This window comes from Schistocerca gregaria, chromosome 3 (assembly GCF_023897955.1).
Source record: "Schistocerca gregaria isolate iqSchGreg1 chromosome 3, iqSchGreg1.2, whole genome shotgun sequence".
In the NCBI taxonomy this organism is placed as follows: Eukaryota; Metazoa; Arthropoda; class Insecta; order Orthoptera; family Acrididae; genus Schistocerca; species Schistocerca gregaria.
Genome location: NC_064922.1, coordinates 355,724,284 through 355,740,952, shown reverse-complemented (window position 1 = coordinate 355,740,952; position 16,669 = coordinate 355,724,284). Strand labels below are relative to the sequence as shown.

General features: G+C 45.7%; 1 protein-coding gene across 1 annotated transcript in view; it reads right to left on the bottom strand.

The window, feature by feature from the left end:
- Positions 1–16,669, bottom strand: part of LOC126356154 (integrin alpha-PS2-like) — a 372,087-nt gene that overhangs the window by 79,101 nt on the left and 276,317 nt on the right. The gene's annotated exons all lie outside the window — the stretch shown is intronic.

The window sequence follows — 16,669 nt, the reverse complement described above, 5'->3', positions numbered from 1 at the left end:
ATGATTTTCAGCTGTTAGATTTTTCATTATCCTCACAACATTTTTTTTTTTGTTTCCGGAATGTTGTTATGCTATGAGGAGAATTTCCCCAGAATGTGATGCCGTATCTCAATAGAGAGTGAATAATATTGTTACATTCCATCCTGGATTTTCCATTGTTTGATATTAACAATTTTCCATTATTAACTTGGATAGGTAATAATTTCAGCAGACATTACATACAAAAAGCTGCTGCTTCCCAATACAGGCTACTAGATGCCTACTATTTATGGTTTGCTTGATTACATTTGAACATGAGTACTATCTTAATTGTCAAAGATCACAAACCAAATCAAGGCAATACGAAAAAAGACCTACATGGACTGATCAGCTTAGGCTTCAGGCAATCACATGAAACTTTCAGACTGAACAATCATGAACATCACAAGTGCTATCTACATTGCTTTTTTGTCTCTTTAACTCACTGGTCACAGTATAAACACTATAAACAACAAAAGGAACATGCATTGAATATAAACAACAAAATTGTAAAATTAATTGATGATGTTAAGTTTCCTAGGAATATATCTGCAGAGTGATCTCAAGTGGAATGCACACATTAAAGCTCTTACAACCAAGATATCATCAATCTGTTACATGCTACAGATACTAAGCACAAGATGTAATAGAGAAATAGTAATACACACATATCATGCACATTTCCAGTCAGCAAGCCAATATGGAATAATATTTTGGAAGAATGCACCATCTAGTCAATTTGTTTTCAAAACTTAGAAACGAGCTATCAGAATCATCTGCAACATAAAGAGACAAGGTTCATGTCACTCTCTTGTTCCTACTCTAAAGATACTGAACCTTCCATGCCTGTACATATTTGAAACAATAGTCCTTGTAAGACAATATTTAAGAACCTCCAATGCTTATCAGCTGAACTGCTCTGTGCACAATTACACAACAAGAAATGGCAATAACATTCATGTCTCATATGACAGAATATCAGCATACCAGGAGAGTGTCCTTCATAGAGGCACACAATTGTATAACCACCTTCCTAACAACATCAAGTTGGTAAAGCAAGACAGCTTGTTCAAAAAAAGCTGAAATCGTTTCTGATGGATCACAGTTTCAACTCTGTAAATGAATACCTCTCAGAATGAAACAAAATTTTATAATGTTAAATTAATAAACAATTTTTTGTCAATTATTTGTTCATTAAAGTGTACTAGTTGTACATGTAACATTGTATTAATGTAGATATTTGTAGTCCACAGCATGTGTGTGTGTGTGTGTGTGTGTGTGTGTGTGTGTGTGTGTGTGTGTGTGTGTGTGTGTGTGTTATTTTTAACTTTCTGTATTATTTATTGACCTGTCCTAGATCTGTACAAGATGTCACAGGACCAAAATTAAATAAATAGATATATAAATTGATATACACTTCTGCAGCACTTGTGGGCAAGGATTGGAAAACACACATTTGTGTGATCCACAGATGACTATCAAAATACTGTAAAACTTGTGATTCAAAATTTAGCATCTTTTTGACATGATAATAGTCACCATTCATGCAGCGTGATTGACATTTGTTATAGCAGTTCAGAAAGTTAGTCTGTGGTGTGCTAAGCTACAGAGTATACTTGACAAGAAAATTGATGTGCTGAAGATTGCCAACACACATAGTTAATTTATCAACGTTTCTGCAGCCTCTTCAGCGCCAATGTCACATGACACTCCCTCTCACATGACACTCCCTCCCTTCTCCAATAACAAACCAAGTGAGGTGGAGCAGTTGTTAAGACACTTGATACATACTGAAGAGGAGTGGGGCTAACCAATCCTGAGTTAAATTTTCTAAAGTTTCCCTGAATCTCTTAATACAAATGCCAGTACCAATTTTCTGTGATATCCTTGTCCCATTTAAGCATCTCCGATGATCAGAATGTTAAATCATAGTCTTTGTTCATTGCTGCACTGTCTTTCAGTAGCACTCATTGGCTTACACTCATGACATAAATATGTTGAGTTGTGCGGCATCGTAATGGTGCAACATGTTTAAAATTTGTGAAAACGGATTTTCGATCAATATGCGGGGTCGTGGTATCACTATTTTCGTTTGATCTATAGGTATCGGCCTAGCGAAATTTGCGGTGCGTTATTGGGTTTTCGAGGTTGTGTGGGTTCCTGGCATCGTTGTCTTTGTTTGAGCATTATATGTCAAGCGAATGTACGATCGATACCAATGATGTGTTTTTTGAATTTTTTGGTTGAGTTGATTGTTGATGATTTTGTGCGTGCCATTATTTGGAACTGTGTCGTTATTGTTATTGTCATATATTTATCTTAGCCCCAACAAAATCCCATACTTCCAGCGGCTATCCTGTTAGTTTCGTTTTATTGCTGGAGTTAAATATTTCACGTGTTGGTGATGTTTACTCGTGGGTGTAATGAGTAACGTTGTTGTCGCTATACTGAACACGCTTTATGTAGGTGTGTCCACCATCTTGATGACGTCACAGGTTAAAGGCGACTGGTGACATCCCAACTGTTGGTAAGCTTGTTGCTAGTGATATAGGGCATTATTGGCAACTGTGCACTCCTACACTTATTACAATAAACTAAGCCCACATGGCGTCTTCCACAACCAGGTAACAGCACTGTTTGAAAATTATGAATAAGTGCTCCATCTAAATATTGAAAGGAGAGTGACATATGCAGTAAAATGTGAGAGAACGCATGCTTTTTCACGCACTTTTGACGAGTGTCAACTTTTAAAAGTAACAGAAGCCTTACCATTGTTGCCTTAACAATTTCCTATGCTCAGCTTAAAGATACAACGATCTCTATCTACACGCAGATTTTTGTTATTTTCCGATTACTCGTTTTGTCGCAATAATGACGGATGTAGATTGCCACAAGTAGCCTAATGGCAATTCTCCTTATGGTGATACGTATGAATAAGATGCAAAATATAAATGCAAGCTCTGCTGTCGTCTTTCACAGCTATGTTTTTATGCACAAAAATGTACATAAAACACTAACATCACGTGCGTAATTTGCTTTTGAGTCGTTATGCATTGCGTGCTCGCAGATGCTGTTGCTCGACCTTTCAACAGTATTTCCGTGCCAGTGTTTACAACGGGGCTTCCCGTCAGTTAGGGAACAATTTGGATGCCATTCATTGTAGTGTGCTCGTGCGAGACAGTCCTCGTGATACCATTAGTTGCCTTGTGCCTGTGTGAAACCATACACCGTTTAACGAGTTGTCAAAAGTCTATAGTGAACAGTGCATGTGATTACTTTGAGGTCGAAAAAGAACAGGGCGGGAGCAGTTCTATGTTACAGTCAGTAAAGAGAACTGAATATTTTTGGTTTTAGCGACAGTACAGCGAAGCGAATTTCTAGAGAATATAGAGAAACTTAATGTGTTGTATTTTCACAAAAGGGGCCTGGCAGGCGGCAGAGGTTTTGCATTGGAATAATGTACCCGAGAGTCATATGACGCAAAATCCACGACTTCTATGAGGAAAAGCAGTTTCCTATGTGGAAAAGCAGTTTCCAACAGTAGCAGTACTGGAAAAGTGGAAGACCTGCCTGATATGAATGAAGCAACACTGTGGCGTGCTATTCGGAAACTGGGCTTCAGATACAAAGAGTTCAACACAAAACCTGTGCTGATAATGAATAAGTGAATACTGTAGCAGAAGAAAGAGACGAGTTCTTACGGGAAACAAGGCAATTGTGAAACGCTGGCCAGACTGTTTGTTATAATGACGAGAGATGAGGTGCTGCAAATCATTCCAGAAAGTTTGTATGACAGGAACGGAAAATGCCTTATACATAAGAAAATGTGTAAGATTATCGCAATGGAATGATCTCACTAACGACCCAGACCGGCTTCGCATGGGTAGAATTTAAGTATGTACTGCCGGACAACTTGACTGGCGTAACGTCAGGCCTGGATCTAATGGGGGAAGGGGGGTAAACTGTGGTATCTGCCCCGGGCGGCAAATTCAGGGGGCGCCAAATTTATATGCTTGGAGTAGAAAGGACCTTGTTTCACAAAGCGCCTAGCGTTGAGAAGACGTTGGTCTATCGATTATTCATATGATTTTGAAACGCGTCCTGCATATTTTTGAACACATTCAAGTTGATTTCCGAACGAATCATAAGTTGATTTGAATGTGTGTATGGTGTACGTGATGTTTCTGACAGGGGCATCCTAATCGCATCTAGAAATAAAAAACTTCGCTGCAGACAAAAGGGGACGGGGCTATGTAAGCTTAACCGAATAAAACCGAACGGGTGAATGGCAGTTGCTGTTTGTTTATGTGATTGATTGGGTGCGTTGTTATAGTTATTAACGAAATCCGTAGATTCAAACTACCAGAGTGGAAATAAACGACTATCATGAGTAACAGCTAAGAAAGAGTACATATTATCTTCTCGGTGTATCCAAGAAAATGAAATTTTTACAAAAAGTTTTTGCCAGAACGCTACACTATCAGGTAGGGTCAGTTGTACAGCCCCCCGGTTAGCAGGAACGTAAGTTCTATTCTCGGAATAGAGCGGAAAATGCGTTGTAGAACGCGTAATAACCCCTAACCGGAGAATAAACGCGGAATAACTGAATCGATGATTCTGGCAGGATTAGTGAAGTTAACCGTAGAATAAATTTTGACAATGGCAGGAATAGTTACAGAATTAGTGACGAGAACGAGGAAGGAGAAGAAAAGGGGACATCACACAAATTATACAAAAGATACGACTATTCCAAATTTATATAAAAATTTCGTACTTCTAGTTTTCGTTGTCTTGCTTGAGAAACTGGAGCGTATAAATAAAATGTGAAACTATTTCCTAACATAAATTTTTTTGCTTGTAATTGGCCTACCAGGCATTTAATTTGGTACTTCGTGAATTATATTCTGTCGTGTTTTTATGTAAATGAGGTAGATAAAAATGGCAATTTAGTGTCAAAACAGTCTCGCTTATTTGGCGTGTACTACAGTTGCCGCGTCCGCCCCCGGTAGCTGAGTCAGTTCGGCGCTAGCGGCCGTGCGAAGCGGAGGTCCGATACTTCCGCCTGTGCGGCGTGTGCGAGTGTTAGTTTACTTGTGGACTTAGTCTGCGCGCGGGCTAATAACAACGATCATGGCGAACAAGTACAGAAAAACTACATTACGATTCAATTTCTGCAAAGACTACGAACGACCAAAGGCTTTAGCAGTGGAACGATTCATTCGAGAGGACGTCAAGATACCGCCAAACGATATTGTCGGAATCCACCTGTCCATCGTTAGTCCCACGGTGTATGTTAAGATGGTAAATAACGCGGCATGTGAGAAAATTCTACAGGCGACAAAACCAGGTCTCCGGTTTTGCCATAGTGACGGGAATGTCGGCACGGTAACTGTAGAACATGCTGGTCTGGGTGTACGGACAATACGTGTTTTTGAGCTGCCATTTGAGCTCCCGGCTGACGAAGTTATTGAGGCTTTTAAGCCATACGGTACATGGTCACACAGCAGAACGCTGGACACAATTCGCCACGTACCCCGTTCTTAACGGAGTGCGACAGATCACTATTGATCTTCAGAAGCATGTACCGTCCTATCTGACAATTGGTGGTTGTCGGGCGGTGGTGATTTACGATGGTCAACCACGTACATGTTTCGGCTTTGGCCAGGAGGTACACCTCAGGTCGAACTGTATGCAACGGCGGATTACGCAACTGCTTTCAGATGTGCGGGAGCCGTCGCCGGCGGTGACAGTACTACCGATCACCTATGCCAAAGCCCTCACTGCGTCCGCTGATGATCGAAAGGACACAGCCCCGGTGAAAGACCCAGATGGCACTCTCCGAAACCTTGTAGCAGACGTCGGGATGACAGAGGATGCTGCTCCATCGAGCATACAATCTACGGCGACAACGTCAGATGAGACCGAACTCCCACCAAGCACACCGATGGTACACGAAGCAGCTCGAGCCACTACGGATGATGTTCCGTCTGGAACGCACTCTGTGACGACAACTTCAGTTTCGACCGAACTCCCGTCGAGTACAACGATGGGACTCGAAACACTTCCAGTTCCTACGGATGCTTTTCTGTCGGGCAGCCGTGATTCCTTACAATCTGAGGACACGGAAGGAAGATCACGCAAACATCGTTCCCCGAAAAGGAGGAAACGGCGTCTCCTAGGGATGACCCCCCTTGCCACGACGACGATGTGCCTGTGGACCAAGACGACACAACAGCCTCTACGAAACAGGATGAGGCAATGGGAACTGTTCGATCCGGCCCGCAGCGGTCTGTCACATTGACGGTACCGGGACGTGGTGATGCTGAAGAGCAATCACAACCAGTTGGCTCTCCAGACGCAGATGCTGTGGCTATGGACACGAATATATCACAGCCTGCAAAGATGTGGTATGACGATATTGAGGAGGCGCCGGACGTCATACAGAGGCAGCCGGCACTCACGAAGACGGCCTAATAATTGCTGAAGGTGAAGGGAGAGGGGCGAGAGAACGTCTTCTAACTCAGCCCCCAGCGCCGATGCAGGAAGATGTTGCGCATCGACAGAGTGGGATTCAACGCCATGCGAACCGTATTGCGACATTAAATATAAATGACGTGCGTTCACCGGCCAAAATACACCTACTGAAGGAAACGATTTGGGCATCTGATGTGGATACTGCTTTGCTGCAGGAAGTCCACATAGCTGCACTCCCATACATCGCAGGCTACCAGTCCTATTCGTCACATGGAGATCACAATGGGAGTGGGGTGGCAGTTTACGTGCGAGATGGCTTCCCAGTGGAAAACGTGTGTTACCTTCCGTCGGTCAGGGGAATGGCTTTCACGACGTTTGGGACACGCATCATCAATCTTTACGCACCGTCGGGAAACAATCGGCGGCGGGAAAGGGCGCGATTTTATGCAGAAGACATTGCCCCACTTTTCCATGGACGTTATGAATGTGTAATAATTGGTGGAGATTTCAACTGTGTTCTCAGCCAGAAAGACCAATGGCCGCAAGCAAACATCAGCCAGGAGTTGCGAATCGTTGTCAACGACCTTGTACTTAGTGACACGTGGGAATTACGACATGGAGCTGCACCGTGATACACCTATGTGACAAGTCATTCGGCGGGCAGGTTAGATCGCATTTATATCTCACGGGCTCATGCAAATGATGTCCAGGACGCAGAACGCTGGCCATTGGCATTTTCCGATCACAGCGTTACATCTGTTCGGTGCTTCTTCTCCGTAGAGAGGTGTGGAACAGTAAGGCCCCATGGAAATTAAACATTCAACATCTACATGATCCTGAATGCCGTCAACGGATCCTTGAGACATGGACGATGTGCGAGCGAAGGGTTGGAAGGTTTGTGACGAAGCTTGATTGGTGGCTGACTTGTGCTAAACCGGCGCTTCGCCGTACGTTCATCTCATATAGCAGGGAGGTGACAGAATGGCGCCGCCGTACGACCGACTTTTATTTTGCAGCGCTGCGCGACCTGGACGATGGTCCGCCGGGACCGGACGTGTGGATCGAACGCAAAAGGATAAAAGCTAAACTAGTGGCTTTAGCTCGGAAACATCTTCAGGGAACCATGGTGCGCGCCACATGTCACGATACGATAATGCACGAGATTCCTTCCATGCACCACGTCGTGAATGAACGAAAGCACCGACGACGCGTTTTGGTACGGGAATTAATTACACGCGAAGACCGAAGAGTGACGCGTCAAGCGGACATTGTCTCTGCATTCGTCGACCATTACCAACACATCTATCGGGAAGAAGCAGCCCGTGTTGATGACCTCGAACGTATAGCCACATACGTCTCCCGTACACTGAAGGTGGAAGCCGCTGGAACCTTACTGGAAGCTATTAGCTCTGAAGAAGTACATGATGCGATCGCAAAGGGTGCGTTGAATCGGTCCCCAGGCATTGAAGGACTTCCTGCTGACTTTTATCGAGAATTTCGCAACGAAATGGCACCGCGATGGACGGAAATGTACAACGAGATGTTAAATTCCGATGCACCTATTCCACCGGCTTTTATGGAAGGCCTCTTGGTGCCAGTACATAAACCGAAGCTAGGAATTACGGTCACACATTATCGCCCCATCACCCTGCTTAATGCAGACTATAAGATCTTTGCACGGTTGCTAGCGTCCCGTTGTCGTATGTTAATTCGTAGCGTTCTCTCTCCAGAACAGACGACACCGGGTGGATCGGTGAATGTGCAAACAGCTACTGGCGAATGCCGTGATGTGATAGCGCTGGCGGAGGAGTGCCGGCTTAAAGCGGCGATGGTGGCGGTTGAATTTAACAGTGCTTTTGATATTGTGCGCCACAACTATCTGTACGCTGTACTGAAACAAATGGGATTTCCAGACCGTTTTACTGGTCTCATTAGAAGGATTTATGGGAGCGCACAATCCTTGGTACAGGTTAATGGGCGTATAGCATGGCCCATTCAAATTCGACGATCCATTCGCCAGGGCTGCCCTCTTTCGATGCTGCTGTTCACGATAGCGTTGGAACCATTAATTGGGAGGCTAGCAAATTCTCTTTCTGGGATGGAACTGCGGGGCTACACCTTCAAATGTCGTGCCTATGCGGACGACCTCCTGCTGCTCGTTCGTTCTGAGGAAGAGGTGAAGACGGCCCTTGAACTGTTATTGAACCACAGTGTGACGGCGGGTAGTGCAGTGAACATGAACAAATCGGCAGCAATGCCGGTTGGAAGGGGCCTTACGCCGGAAGAAATCAGTCCGTTTCCTTATGTGCAACGATTCCACTATCTCGGCATAGACTTTACCTCATCTGTGAAACATACTGCGGCAGTTAACTACCGACGTATTTTACAGACAACACGTACCATGGTCCGACATCATCTCCTACGGCGCCTTCATCCTTTGCAGCGAGTCGAATATCTGAACACTTATGTGGTTTCTCGAATGGTGCATATTTCGCAGATCCTGCCCCTACCACTCACGCTCGGACATCGACTTCAATCAGCACTAAGCTATTTTATGATGATGGGTCGCCCCTCAAGGTGCGATACGCAACGCTCACGCTCCCTACGGGCAAGGGGGGACTCGGACTTACGAATGTTCGCTGCCGAGCGACGGCGCTCCTTCTAGCCACGATGTACAAGCAATGGCGTAGCAGGCGTGATTCCCTTACATTCCGCCTACTGGACCTCCTAGTTCCAGCGTCCCTCACACCTCCAGTGGCGGTGGGCAACATTACGCCACATTTTGCGCATGTATCAACATTTATCGTGGAACTTAGTTATATCAGAGACGAGCTTTAGCGCACGAGACCACCATGCGCGAAGGATTTTTATGTTTGGCTGCTACGACGGTTAAGTGGTAATGTCATTGAACTGAAACACCCCACGTTGCATTGGCCAAAGATTTGGAGACATGTGCACCAAAAATTCCTTGCTACCTTCGTTCGGGCACTATGGTTCTCTGTCACCTGTGGCAAGTGCAACACCAACCAACGACTCCATGCAATTGGACTAGTGGACACTCCACTGTGCCAGAAATGTCGCCAAGTGGATGACGACCATCACCGCTTAACTTGTATCGCGGTGGAGGACGTATGGCTCCTAGGAAGACAGATGGTGGCTTGCTACCTCCGCGTGACCCCGAAACATATTACACCTGCTTCCTTCTTACATCCGGAGAGTTACTACTTTCCGGCGACTAAATCACAGTCGATCATCTGGGTCAAAGGTTGGACGATCGCGTACCTCTATGGGGATGCTGCCAAGCAGCGACTCGACTTTTGGTATTTCTTGCAGCAAGCCCACAATGAGGTTCATAGATGGTCACACTATCGGAAAACCTTTGCCAACTATCTTCAGGCAGTCTTCCTCGACCCCCCACGCAGTTGGGATGTGCCGCGTTCAGTCGGTGTGCACATTTGACAGCTGATAATGAACACCACGCTTCTCTCACCGCTCCATATGTAGTGCACATACTATACCATGAAATGATCTACATGTTCTTTTTAACAGAGTGATCTTTGTGGAAAATAAATAAATATAATAAATAAAAACAACAGCCCTGTACCCCTGTTCCTTTACATTTGTGATTTGTTTTACAGTGATTTTTTGTTTGTTTTTGTAGAGGATGCATTTCATTAAAAAAAAAAAGTGGTCAGCTCGCAGACTGTCAATCCAAAGGGTCCGGGTTCGATTCCCGGCTGGGTCGGAGGTTTTCTCCGCTCAGGGACTGGGTGTTGTGTTGTCCTAATCATCATCATTTCATCCCCAACGACGCGCAAGTCGCCGAAGTGGCGTCAAATCGAAAGACTTGCACCAGGCGAACGGTCTACCCGACGGGAGGCCCTCGTGACACGACATTTCATTTACAGTTGCCGCAATTTTAGAAAAGCCCATTTCGTTTTATCTAGCAGACAGTAATAAAATGGATGTAATCAAATCGAGAAACCACTCCAGTCTTGGGCACTATTCGCGTTAACAGCTTTTTCAGTATTAGACAGCAAAATTTTGAATTTTCATGAAGCAGACCGTTTGACGACCTTTGATGAGGTAATATATTTTTTTGTAGAAAGGAAAGCACGCCCCGTAGAGCTGTAGCAAGATTACAGAGAAAATGATGCTGGGACCTAAGAATTGAAGAAATGTATACTGTCTAGCTTGTCTCTTGCCTTTACTGGGTATATATTTCCTATATTTAAATTTATGTCACGCATAAGAAGAAGTTATTAGCTAGTAGCCGATAAAGAGTGGAAATTTTCTGAAGAGTTTTCATCCTCCCGGTCACAAATAATCCCTCCCAGTATTAACTGAGAGGTACTTTTCTTTTTTTTAAGTAGTGTAGGTTGTCGAACAGCCGACTGAGAGCGAGAGAGGCACCACATGACGTTTTAATTCCTACTGTCCTGAATATAGGTTTGGTGGCTTCTTTACAAAACATACATGTTTTAATTCCACAGAGAAAAATGACAATGACGTGCGATAGAAGAATGCTGTATAAAGAGGTGTGGCACTGCGTTTTAGCACACTTAAGACCAAATAACATGTCTTACATTTCCTTGAACATATATGGTCTATACATCAACCTCTTAAGAAAGATATGCGCTACAAATCGAACATATTTTGGAAAAATCGATTTTTTTTTAAATTTTAATGTTCTATCTTAAAAGTTCGTGGGGGGGGGGGGGGGGGGGGTGGCGCCACTATCAAGTTTTTGCCGCATTTCGGAAACATCGCAGATCCGGCGCTGCGTGGCGTATTTTGTTTTGGGAGCCACGAATAAAATGCAAAAAACAGCATTAAATAAGTGAATATCATCACTTTCATATGAGTTACGCGATGTAAGCAGTACGTCCCATAAAAGTTGTCTGGATGCATGAATATTGTGTGTTCCATATTTAATTGGCGTTTGGATCTTATGGAAATGATGTAAGCACATCGCATGTGAGATGTTGTGGCGTAACCACAAGCGCCAGAATGAGTACGATGAACGCAAAACCAGAGGAGGCAGTGAAACGACGTCGGCCAATAGCACGATGACCAGAGCGTCACTACTCTTCCCACTGTGACGCAAGGCGGTGAACGGCTGTCTCATAAGATTACCGGATCTGCGATGTTAACCAGTTCCGCACGTACAGCTGGACGTCGTCGTCCGAGGTGAATCGTTTGCCCCTCAGAGCATTTTTAAGGGGACCAAAGATGGCGTAATCACAGAGAGTTCCGTACTGTATGGAGGGTGGCCGAGAACCTCCTACTTGAATTCCTGCAGGAGTGCCGCGACTGTGTCGGCCGCATGAGGCTTTGCATTGTCGTGGAGCAGGACGGCCCCACGGGTGAGATTGAATGGTCATTTTGATTTGATCGTTTGGCAAAGGGTGGTCAAGGTTTGCGAGTAACGCTGGGCATTCACTGTTGTCCCGTGCTGCAGGAAGTGTGTCAGCAGGGTGCCAAAGAACGTCAGCATAGGGACAAAGATTCACCTCGGACGACGACTTCCATCTGTACATGCGGAACTTGTTAATATCGCAGCCCAGGGAATTTTATGAGACACCCATTCGCCACCTTGTGTCACAGTGGGTCAAGTGTCGCAACAGCCAGGGTCAATACTTCTAACATACAGGTACTCGTTTCTGTAATTTTGCCTCCGGCTCGTTTCTTTTTGAACGCCACTTATATGTTCATATCCTCCGCCTTATAGCATTTTTTCAAGAGTAATAGCGGGACCAAACGGGAACCAAACTGTAAGCACAAAGAATACACCCATATCATAGCACCTACCCGTCTGCGGTTCACTGTTTGGACTCCACATGGCGGTAGATAAGTTCTCCAGGCATTCGCCAAACTCAAACCCATCCACCGAATTGCCACAGGGTATAGCGTGATTGCAAATTGCAAATCACTGGTTTCACCATCCACTGTTAAGTCTTTAAACCACATCAAATGTCGCTTAGAGGTGACTTCAGGTGGAGCTGCCCGAGCATTGTACCTCATTCTTGTTAACTCCCTGCACACAGTCATTGGACAGGGCGGGGCAAATAAAAGCCGCCCGGACGAGTGGATACGGTACGACGTGAATGTGTGCATATAACCCCACCAACTTAGTTCCAACAGGATGGAGCAACTGCCGATACGGCTGGTCAAGCCTTTGAGCAAGTTTACACAATCTTCATGCCTGACAGAGTTGTTAGCAGAGGTCAGTCTGGTCGCAGCCCTAGCTGGCCACCCACGTCACCTGATCTCTCAGTGTGCGATTACTTTTCGTGGGGAGCCTTCAAGTCTAAGGTATATCACAAAAATCGTCATAGTCTTCAAGAACTGCAGCAGAACATTTCGGATGAGATTGCAGCAATTCCTGCAGTCCAGCTTCGATCCGTCTCCGGCAACTTGCCGACCAGGGCCCAAAAGTGCCAGGAATTGAATGGTGGTAAATTTCAACATCCTCTGTAGTCATGCTAGTACCGTATTTTCTTTCCTCGGCTGTGTTTTTTTGTACACTGGAACTCCGTTCTTCGGTCCACTTTTGTTTACACCACCCTGCACCAGCTGAACTGCACATTGAAACTCACGAGTGATTTCTCCCGCCGATTTCACGAGATTTTTTACGACCACCCTCCGCGATGCTGCAATGCCTGGTCTTGGTTTAGCCGTGTGTTTTCTTTCTACACTCCTGGAAATGGAAAAAAGAACACATTGACACCGGTGTGTCAGACCCACCATACTTGCTCCGAACACTGCGAGAGGGCTGTACAAGCAATGATCACACGCACGGCACAGCGGACACACCAGGAACTGCGGTGTTGGCCGTCGAATGGCGCTAGCTGCGCAGCATTTGTGCACCGCCGCCGTCAGTGTCAGCCAGTTTGCCGTCGCATACGGAGCTCCATCGCAGTCTTTAACACTGGTAGCATGCCGCGACAGCGTGGACGTGAACCGTATGTGCAGTTGACGGACTTTGAGCGAGGGCGTATAGTGGGCATGCGGGAGGCCGGGTGGACGTACCGCCGAATTGCTCAACACGTGGGGCGTGAGGTCTCCACAGTACATCGATGTTGTCGCCAGTGGTCGGCGGAAGGTGCATGTACACGTCGACCTGGGACCGGACCGCAGTGACGCACGGATGCACGCCAAGACCGTAGGATCCTACGCAGTGCTGTAGTGGACCGCACCGCCACTTCCCAGCAAATTAGGGACACTGTTGCTCCTGGGGTATCGGCGAGGATCATTCGCAACCGTCTCCATGAAGCTGGGCTACGGTCCCGCACACCGTTAGGCCGTCTTCCGCTCACGCCCCAACATCGTGCAGCCCGCCTCCAGTGGTGTCGCGACAGGCGTGAATGGAGGGACGAATGGAGACGTGTCGTCTTCAGTGATGAGAGTCGCTTCTGCCTTGGTGCCAATGATGATCGTATGCGTGTTTGGCGCCGTGCAGGTGAGCGCCACAATCAGGACTGCATACGACCGAGGCACACAGGGCCAACACCCGGCATCATGGTGTGGGGAGCAATCTCCTACACTGGCCGTACACCTCTGGTGATCGTCGAGGGGACACTGAATAGTGCACGGTACATCCAAACCGTCATGGAACCCATCGTTCTACCATTCCTAGACCGGCAAGGGAACTTGCTGTTCCAACAGGACAATGCACGTCCGCATGTATCCCGTGCCACCCAACGTGCTCTAGAAGGTGTAAGTCAAATACCCCGGCCAGCAAGATCTCCGCATCTGTCCTCCATTGAGCATGTTTGGGACTGGATGAAGCGTCGTCTCACGCGGTCTGCACGTCCAGCACGAATGCTGGTCCAACTGAGGCGCCAGGTGGAAATGGCATGGCAAGCCGTTCCACAGGACTACATCCAGCATCTCTACGATCGTCTCCATGGGAGATTAGCACCCTGCATTGCTGCGAAAGGTGGATATACACTGTACTAGTGCCGACATTGTGCATGCTCTGTTGCCTGTGTCTATGTGCCTGTGGTTCTGTCAGTGTGATCATGTGATGTATCTGACCCCAGGAATGTGTCAATAAAGTTTCCCCTTCCTGGGACAACGAATTCACGGTGTTCTTATTTCAATTTCCAGGAGTGTAGTTTCAATCAAGTCAACCACAAAAGCATTGAAATATCCCTGGTGGATTTATTAAGCAGGTGACATCCAACGAGTAGTCCACGTTCGAAGTCACTGAGTTCTCCCATAGTAATATTTCTGGCTTTGCAGCCATCATATTCAGGTACAAGAAGCTGCTCTTAGAGCTGCTGAGAAGGCAGAAGTGGCAAGACGGTGTAATGTGGTGTAGGGTACCGATAAAGATGGTTTGTTCGGTACGCGTATCGTGAGAAAGACCGCCTAAATTGTGGTCCTTCCCCGATACGTTCGGAAGTTGCGCGCCAAATGACAATCTTCTATTATTAATATTAGCAAAATTAAACAGCATATTTACTCGCATTTCACATTACAGCATCTCTCAGTAGCGTGCTATCATTCCATTACTTCACCGGTATTAATAACCAGTAGAATAATAAACAACTGCTTAGCGAAAGGGCAGATGTAGCACATGGGTGAGCTTCGGACAGCGCCTATCTTGGATGACGGGCGAAGTGGTTCAGCTGTAAGAGCAGAGCTAGTCTGGCAGTGTCGAAGGACAGACATGTCTGCCGCGGTATCATTTACGACTTAATTTGCAATGTCTAGTTTGTAAATGTGACAGATGGTTGGGTAGTCTCGGAGAACAGACATATTGTCTGTCGCAGTCAGTGCCTACATTTTACTAGCAATGTATAGTTACATGGACATGCAGCTGAGAACAGTGTGATAGTAATTACGGGAAACACACAGTTCATTATACTGTTGGAGAATGGAAATTATTTGTGACTCTAAAGTGGAATGTAATTGTGCAGTTTCTCATGTTCTGCCAATAAAAAGCGAGTGGCATCCCACACAAACAAACTGGAAATTTAATTATTCACATAATATCAGTTTCTCGCTAAAAGTTTCTTACGGCCTCAAGATAACGGATTCGTGGCCTACATGCTGTTTTATGCGCAGGGGAGAACAAGTACAGAAGCCTGCACGTTTGTGAACATTAATTAGTACTTACGCATTCCACTCAGGCCAGTGTAAGCAAATAGGCACCACGCGTGTACTGCAATCTTAGTACAAATGAGATCAGTGACATGTCTTCTGTGGTGACATCGAGGAGGTACGAATGAGAGAAGTTTTCGAGGGACAGGGTTTTTAATACGCACGTTTATATCACCCTCTCCCTCCCTGCATCTCTTTTTCAACCTGCCGTACCATTACTCTGTTACTGCTTCTTTACTGACAACACAGTACTGCTGGCCTTCTTTTGTACTGGAAGCTCTGCCTCTCGTGACATCTAGAGGTCAATTCCACATCGCAAAGGGATGTCCTCGTGCTTTTGATCACATAGTGTAAATCGCGGAATAGGGAACTTAAGGGGGGAAAACCACATTAGGAGATTTAAAAAATCCGATTTTTTTATTGCATAAATCTTTAGCTTAACTATCAAAGAATACGCTGTCAAAATTTCGAAGCGAAATTGGCATTCGTTTACATTTTATGAGCATTGAACCGAGTGTTCACCGGATACACGCTCGAGCGCAGATACGGCGACATACTGTCATATGATTTCCACGGATGAAAATCCTCGACGGCGACACGAGTTTGCCCAGAGGGAGAAGACAGCTGGTGCGAGTGGCAGAAACGAACATGAACCGCACCCTACTCCATACATGAAGATGTATCAAGAGATGAATTACTGGAGAGATGTTTAGATGGCCACACACAAAATACGAGTGAAAGTTTTAATTCTACTATTTGGCGATTGGTCGTTGATTTGGCATAGTTGTCAGCAGCGGGCCTACTCAATGAAGGAAATTCATCCCTTCTGAAGGCCATGAAAGAGGCAGGAATTGTAGTAGGACCGCAAAGCTTCAGTTATGCCGAAAAAATGGATAACCAGTGCGTGAGCCGGCAGAATCGAAGTAGTTCATTGGAATCGAAGGAAAGTCGGAAATCGAAACGAAGCCTATGAGGAGGAAGAAGAAGGATTACTATATGGTGCTGGTATGGCAGATTAGTCGGTAAGCACTTTACATTATTTTTAACTTCCTTCAATTTTTAGTTT